This window comes from Hippopotamus amphibius, chromosome 7 (genome assembly GCF_030028045.1).
Source record: "Hippopotamus amphibius kiboko isolate mHipAmp2 chromosome 7, mHipAmp2.hap2, whole genome shotgun sequence".
Lineage (NCBI taxonomy): Eukaryota > Metazoa > Chordata > Mammalia > Artiodactyla > Hippopotamidae > Hippopotamus > Hippopotamus amphibius.
In genome coordinates, this window is record NC_080192.1 from 143,482,743 (window position 1) to 143,490,849 (window position 8,107).

An 8,107-nucleotide genomic window follows, 5' to 3' on the forward strand; every position below is an offset into this window, starting at 1 on the left:
CAAGCAGGTACCCTGAGCCACCTCCACCTTGGACCCTGTAAGGGAACTGGAATCTCATCCTGCTCTTTGCAAGCCTCAAAGACAAAACCAAACCCATGCTGCATCCTCTGGAAAGAAAATCCAACATTTTCCAGTACTTCACCTCTTCCAGGTACCTGGAGGAGAGACTTGATGACAGGTGCACGCAAGATACAGAGCATCACAGGCCCCTCACCCTGTCCTCACCGTCTGTGTCCAGACGTCCCTGCAGCTCCTGTCTCCTGAGCCAGGTGTGCACTCAGCTCACCCTATCCCTTTCCCTGAATTCCTTCTGGTTGAGCCCGCTCTGCCCTCAGCTCCCCTGCATTTATTAAACATCTTCCGTGCAGGCCTGGCTCCACTGTCCGCACCCACCACTGCTAAGCTCTGTGTCCCTGGGCTGCTATTGCACCTCTCACAGCCTCAGTTTTCCCACCTGCACAAGAGGAATTTACAAGTGATCCCCCTTTTGCAGAGGAGGAAGTGCCAGGCGTCTAGTAAATTACAGCAACGGCTCTTCGGCTTGTGGCCGTGTCCACGAGCAAGGCAGAACTGGCTTCTCCACCAAGTGTGACTCCAGCCCAATGATTGAGGTCCAGGCCATGTCCCTGAGCCTTTTCTCATACCCTCATCTAGATCCAATTTTGTGTTCTACCTGGGCCTCAGGAGAGATAACTGAAAAAAAATTGAACTACGAAAAAATAGGGAGTTAAATACTATTTATAGCTTCTCAGCTGCTTCAACTGCTTCTGGCCCTTTTGAAGGAGCTGGGGGTGGACGATGCTTATCCCTGGCTCTGTGGCTGTTGTCACTGTCCACATTGTCACCCAGCCATTCATCAGCTCCTCAGAGCAGAATAAAGGAAGGAAGGAGGGAACAAATGAATAATTCCGTGCCTGCGATACGTGACCCAAGATTTTCAAAGTGATTAATATGCCCAGCTGTCCTCTCCTTTTCTGGTTAGAGTTGGTAACTCTCTATTGGGCAACAATTTATTTCTTTCAGTCTGAACAATCTTACAAAGGGAGTTGTCTCAGCAATAGTTAGAAGAATATATTTCATATTGCTTTTTTCTATGAATGTCGGGAGGAAGCTGCGGGAGATGGACCCTGGTTGGAATTTGAGAGTGTAAAGGGATCGAACTATGTATTTTCTGACCACTCAGTTTCTATTTATAGTGCTGCAATGACTTTCCTTCACTACCAGGCAGGGTGGAATTTAAATGATTGACCAACGAGGAAGTAATTCATTTCTTCCTGCCATCCTATCCCTGCCCTCTCTTCTTCTGTTCAGCTCCTATTATGATCCTTCTTTGTCATGGACGTTTCTCAAAATTAAGTGCTTGTATCTGCTGCTCCCCATCATATCTGTTTAGATATATTTAGGACGGATACAAATGCTTAAAATAGCCTGGATTCTCTTTACTCTAGATAGGAACCCAAGGAAGATTGTGGCGTTTGACTTGTTTCAATTAGTACAGAGTTATAAAGCTTTGAGTTCTATTTTCCTCTAAAAGTCTAGATCTTTTTGGTATTGAAGAAAACATGAGAAGCTTGAGCAAACTACCCAGTTCCACCTAATCCTTTTTGTTTGGCCACTGGGAAGACCCATAGGAAACAAAGGGAGCTTTGATCTTGACCTGGACCCTGACTCTGTATGAAATGGGTGATGGCGCTGAGAAGAATTTCTTGCTTTAGGCCAATTTCCTTCTGAGGAAGTCTGTACTTGAAGTTCCTCTCCTAACGTATGTTTGCAGGTGGGCAGAGCTGATGGAGGGCCTTGACCAACAGCCCTCCCACCTTGGGGCCCTTTCAGTAACCACCAGGTCTATGGGGAAGTGCAACTCGAGGGCTCGTGGAAGTGAAAACTGCAGTGGGAGCCCCCAACCCCAGGGTCTATTTTGGGGCTTCTGACTTGGGATACTCACCTATCTGAAGGGCTGGCTTCTGGTGGACTCAGGACCTTTCTTTATAGAACTCAAAGATACGAAGCAAGAGAGTAGCACAGACATATATATACTACCAACTGTAAAATAGATAGCCAGTGGGAAGTTGTTATATAACAAAGGGAGTTCAACTTGAGGATGGAAGATGCCTTAGAGGACTGGGACGGGGAGGGTGGGGGGACTTGAGGGAGGGTGGAGGGGGAGTCGAGGGAGGGAGGGAATATGGGGATACGTGTATAAAAACAGATGATTGAACCTGGTGTACCCCCCCAAAAAAAAAAAAAAAACAGATGATTGACTTGGTGTATCCCCCCAAAAATAATAAATTACAAAACAAACAAACAAACAAACAAAGAAGCTTTTGTTTGTCACCTCATCTCATTTGTCCTCATAAGACCTCTTGTCATCAGAAGCAAAGACACCTTCAACTACAGTTTTCCATAACTTACATTTTGTCCCAAGCTCTGTGGCCATTGGTGGAACTGATACTGATTTTATTGCCAGATTGTAGCCTGGGTCTGAAGACCTGGGACCAGGAATGACTGATATGGTGGAAGTGGACCACTGGCTCACATCTTACTTGTGTTGCCAGAGAGGTACATTGATACACAGAAAATCATTACTGCCCTTCTCATTCCCTTATCCTTGAAAAGGGACAGAAGCTGAATTTAAAGCACCTAAACATCTGTAAAGAGTATCTGACTTCTGTTTCTTCCCATTCTGGTTTTTTGATGATCCATTCTGAGGTCCACTTAGAACGCAGTGTGGAATTTGATCAGAGAAAAACTAGTGTCACTTGTATAACCTCCTTCTACCACTTCAAAGATATCACTTTTATATTTCTGATTAATTTATTACAAGTACATATGCCCCTGTATACCTGCCTTTTCAGGGTATCCCCCCAAATGTATGTAAACTTGGGGAGGATTGCTTAGTTCAAAGAGGTTCAGTCAATTCTGCTTCTAAATGACGGCTCCGGAGGGAGTGGGAAGTTGCTCATCTCTACTATTGCAATTGTCCCTTCCTACCACATGGTGTCACTGTTGCAGACAGCCCTGTGCAGCCCTGCGGATGCTCGCCCACTACTTGTTGCCCAGTGTTCTCCATCCCTGCATAGCCTGGGGTGGTGGTCCAAGGGTGCCCTCCCCCACACACAGGCTTAGCCAGGCTTTCCCTGGAGCAGGGCACAGTGGCTGGGTGCCATGCTCTGAGGGGTTACCAGCACAAGCTGTGCCAGACCAGCCCCAGCACCCCCGACAAGCCTTCAAGTCATGTATTAAGCTTAAAGCAACCAAGAGACCCCCAATGACTCTCTGCTGAGTTGCTCTTTGGGACCCTCCGTGTCTTTTCTTACAGACCCTGGGTCAGGGCTACCACAGTTCTTCCTGACAGGTCCTTATTTTTGAATGTCTGGCTCTGTATTTCATTTTCTCGAGAGGCTTTGGGCTTCTTTTACAGATATCTCTACCCCCATCTTCAGTGGTCAGTTCATCACGCCAAGGGGGAGGGGATGTTTGAATGCAAAATGTTCTTTAGACCCTAAAGGAAACCCTCCAGAGACTCACTGCTGAGCAAAGAGGAGGTGTTCTGAAGCGGATTGATATTTTCACCTGGACGAAGAAAGATGTGTGTCCATGGAAAAGGGTGGTGGGTGGGATGGATAGCAAATAGTCTCTGACATTCAGTTACAAAAGAGCCAAAATACACAGATAATGGTGTGAATACAGCACTTACAATCTGCGGGCTGCAGAAGGCTTAATCTCTCTACAAACTCTGTTCAAATCAGAAAGTCTCACTAGCTATTTGCTGGTAAATTGACCCAATATTTCTAAAGTTTCAAAACTGGTTTCTAAAATTTAAGTAATTTCTTTTCACAAGAACAAAGCCTTCAAAATTGGGGGGAATATTTCTTTAAAAATAACTTTAGGAAATCTTAATATTAGAAAGTATACCTATGCTAAAGGATAATTTTTAAAAAGGATTAAAATCCTGACCCTTAGGCAAACACAAATGAAAGCCTATCAGACATTTAACTCATTAATTAATGAAGGAAACAATAAGATATTACAGCCAGTTCACAAGAGACTTCAAAATGCAAACGCAGAGAAAATCAGGAACAGTGAAGTGAATTTACAAATAGATGCAAAATTCATCAAAATCTACAGAGCAGTAACCAATTGCATCACACTAGACACAATTTGAATTTCTATGGAAAAGAATCATTTGAAGTTCCACCAGTTCCCTACATTTTTTCTATTTCTGCAACTATTGTAAAATAACTCAAAGACAATAAAAGGTGGTGAGAACCTGAAAGATGAACTAGAGAAGACACACAATAATCTTTTTGGGGGGTCCATTTCAAAGTCTTACGCAATTTTTATAGACACTAGATTGGTTCTAAGGTCAGAAAAGGGATGATGGATAGCTGGTAGGATATCTTAACGGTGGTGGTAATTGGCTTTGGTACCTGAACTTTAAATCAATACCTGTGAAATCAAAAGAGCAAATTTCTGATATGCTAATTTTGGATAATTTTTACTCTTTTCTTATACTCTGTGTGTTCCTTAGTTTTTGTGTAGCGAGCATGGTGGAAAGGGTACCAGATTTGGAGGAGGTGCTTTTATTCTTAGTGCTTTACCTGCTGCTGTAGCTTTAGTAGCACTAACTCAGTCTCTCTGAGGCTCAGTGTTCCCCGTGGAAAGTGGGGATAACATTTCCTCTGTGTACCTCATCCTTAGCAGATTAAATGAGATGGTGTGTGGTGATGAAGTACAAAAGTGTACCTCTTTTCAGATCAGATGGCAAGAAGTTTCAGATTCACACATCCGATGATGCTGTAGCTTCACTTGGATGTCTAATTATCATCTCAAAGTTAATAAGACCAAAACCTAAGCTCCTGTTCCTCTTCTCAAACCCATCCCCTTGTCTTACTTATTTTGTCAGTGGTACCACCATCCACCCAGCTGCATGGTCCAAAAACTCAGGATCACTCTTGGATTATCTGATTCCTTTACCCCTCACATCAAACCTAACAACAACTCTTGTTAGCTTTACTTCCAAAGTATCTTTCCAGCCTAACCACTCCCTGAAATTTCAGTGTTGCCACCCTGGATCAGAGCAACATCAGCTCTTTCCTGGGTTACGGTTCTTGTGCCTTAATCTTAGGTTGACCTTTCTACACCCAGTCTTTTCCATCTAAATTCCTCCCACCAAAGCAGCCAGATGACCTTTGAGAAAATCGTACAGCAGAGCATATTACCCCTCTGCTTAAAACCTTCTGATGGATTTTTCTTGCATTTATAATGAAAATCTAAAGTCATCCTCCTCTACCATTGCCTCCCCACATCTCAGAAGGTCTACGTGATCTGCTTGTCATCTGACTCTCTGACTTTTTATCTTTATGTCCCAGCCACACTGATTTTCCTGCTGTAGGCCAAGCTCACTTCCGTGAGGACCTCTGGTTTGCTGTGATCTCTGCTGAGAACATTCCTTCTCCAGATTCAGCCTCAGGGCACATGCCGCCTTCTCAAAGGGGCCTTCTTTCCCCATCCTTGTAGGGTTTATTGCTGTTTTGGTCTGGCCTCTGCCTTCGTGTTTTCTCCCTCTTTGCCTGACTCCTTCCCGACTCCTCTCCTTCTTGCATTGCTTTTTCATTCATTTTCTCCCCTTGCTTCCCGCTTCACCTCTAGCAGACACAGTGTACACACACTTGTCTGTTGTTGGTGCCTCACTTTAGGGGCAATGAGTCATATTCTTCATGCTTTTTTCTCTGAGACGCTCTTTGCACACCCAATTGAAACACAGTCACTTTAACATGTTTAAAGCTCTTAATGTATGTTTCTGTAAGTCAATGGCTCTTAATGAAAAAAAAATCAGGACAACAGCAAAGCTCTTCTAGACATAGGCTTTTCCTTCAAGGAGAAAATTCTAGAACAGTCACTTTCTGTTACTGGTGAAAAAATGCAATGACAAGAGTTCTATGAAAACAGGCTGCCACTTAAGTTCATGCGTTCTTGAACTCTGCCTATTTTCCTTTCTAATTGTTGCACTGACAGGTGGTTTTTTATGCAATTATTATTATTTTTCTCCCTCAGGAAGATAAAAAATCTTCCTTTGATGCACGTTAATTATAGAACTCTTAAAGTAATTTGAAGACAAGTGAGATAAATTTAGAAGTCATTAATAAATTTGTGGAATGGTTTGACTTTAGAAGACCTTTATAATTAAAATATTTCTCTTTAACCTTAAAAATATTGGCTGAATCAAAGCAAACAACTAAACACAAAAACGGACAGTAAAGAAAGATGAACATATTGCTCCTGTGTGAACAAACACATCCTTGAGAGGAGTTGATGAAGTTGATAAGATATACTCTTGCCTGAGTTTTCTATAGGCTGCCACTTGTGGGATGGAATGATATGTAAGTCCTTCCTTTAGGGACCATCCAGCATCATCTTATAAAGTGTGAACATGGCTTTAATTAGTTGAAGTTTATAAATGATCTTGCTGTATATATTAGCCTGGTTTGCTTTGACTGGCCACTAAACTATTCAGAGTTTGTGTTCTATCTGGAAGGCAGCCCTGACACCAAGCATTTTATCTGTTACTTTAGTCTTGGATTTGGGGAATTTTCTCCATACACACTTCAGAAGAACAGCCTTTGTGTAACTATGAAGTGTTGAGTGCCTTTTGAAAGGCACTTGAAACTTACACATCATGTGTCCCCTCTCTGCAGATCTGTGTGTGGATGACACACACTCGAGAGTCTAAGACGGGTGAACCAAGGCAGGTGTTTTATAGTTTGACTTAACATGCGGTTCTGGGGATCACTTTGCAAATATTTTCTTCCTGAATTTCATTGAAAGGATTGTTGTTATTATTGCTTGGGTTTTATTCTGGGTTTTGTTTTTATCTCCAGCTGCCTGTTGTTCTGTTAGGACCTGCTCACTGCACTGTGATGCTTGAATGCAGGTTTGGCCTCTGCACCAGGCTGTGGACTCGTGGAGCAAAGGGTGTCTGGCTTGTTCACAGGTGAACAATTTGCGGCCCTGCTCAGGATCAGGGATGGACACAACTCTTGGTGAATGTTTAGTAAGTAAGTGGTAGTGCATCTTAGTGATGGATGACTTAGCGTCCAAAGGGGAGTTTTGTATTTCAGTATCACATCTAGTTCAATCTGTGACCTGAGAAGACATACAGCAGTCACTCTCTTTCCCCGTGTTTGTTTATAACATATTAAAGTTGCTATTTATGTTTGGAAAATGTCCAAGATCACTAGCATGAAGGCACTGCCATCTGAGAATAGACCAAAGGCGGGACAGAAGGTGGGATGCAGTGGTGATGTCAAGAATAGAACTGGAAGAGTGAAACAGTTAGAAAGCATTCAGACCCCACACCCTGCAGTTACCCTTGAATCTGGACCAGATCTCAGGTGGGCCGCCTGCATCCAGCCATCTTTGCCCTCCGTCAAGCTCAATCCCTCAATCCCTAAGGACTAGAATGTGGAACTGGAAGAAATGAAGTACAGAGACACCGGTGATGTCGTGAAAACATCACTTGGTTTGCAGAGGGTTCCAGAACCAAGGTTTCATACTCCCAGTCATGCAAATTGGAACACTTGTGTAACAAAATGGGGAGAATAGCACTGAATTCATAGAGTGGTTTTCAGTGGATTACATAAAATAATGTATGTGAAAGCATGTGTGGCACACATAAGCTGGATCCCACCATGACCTGACCTAGTGTGGGGTGGTACAGCCCTCCAGTGCTCCAATGTTCCCTTTTATATGTTTTCATCCACAAGTCCAAGGCTGTGCTATAAACCAGGGCTGCTCTAGGTGCTGGGGATATAAAGATTAGTGTCATCCTTTGTCAGCCTTTTGGTGTGGGGAGCAGAGATGGTTTGGTGTCACACCATCTTCACTGTCGCCAATGCAGGGAGACCCCAAGGACACAGGTGAGGTGACAGCCCAGGGGGGCAGGACCCCCTAATGCTGGCTCTGAGAACCTCCTCCAGAGAAGACGTGTAGGTGATTTAAGAGATTTTCCAAAATCTTAAGAATGAAAGTATCCTGCAGTCTGGAAGCCAAATGGTGTTATATTTCTTAGCCAATTTGTAAATTAGGTGAAAGAATACTATTCCAT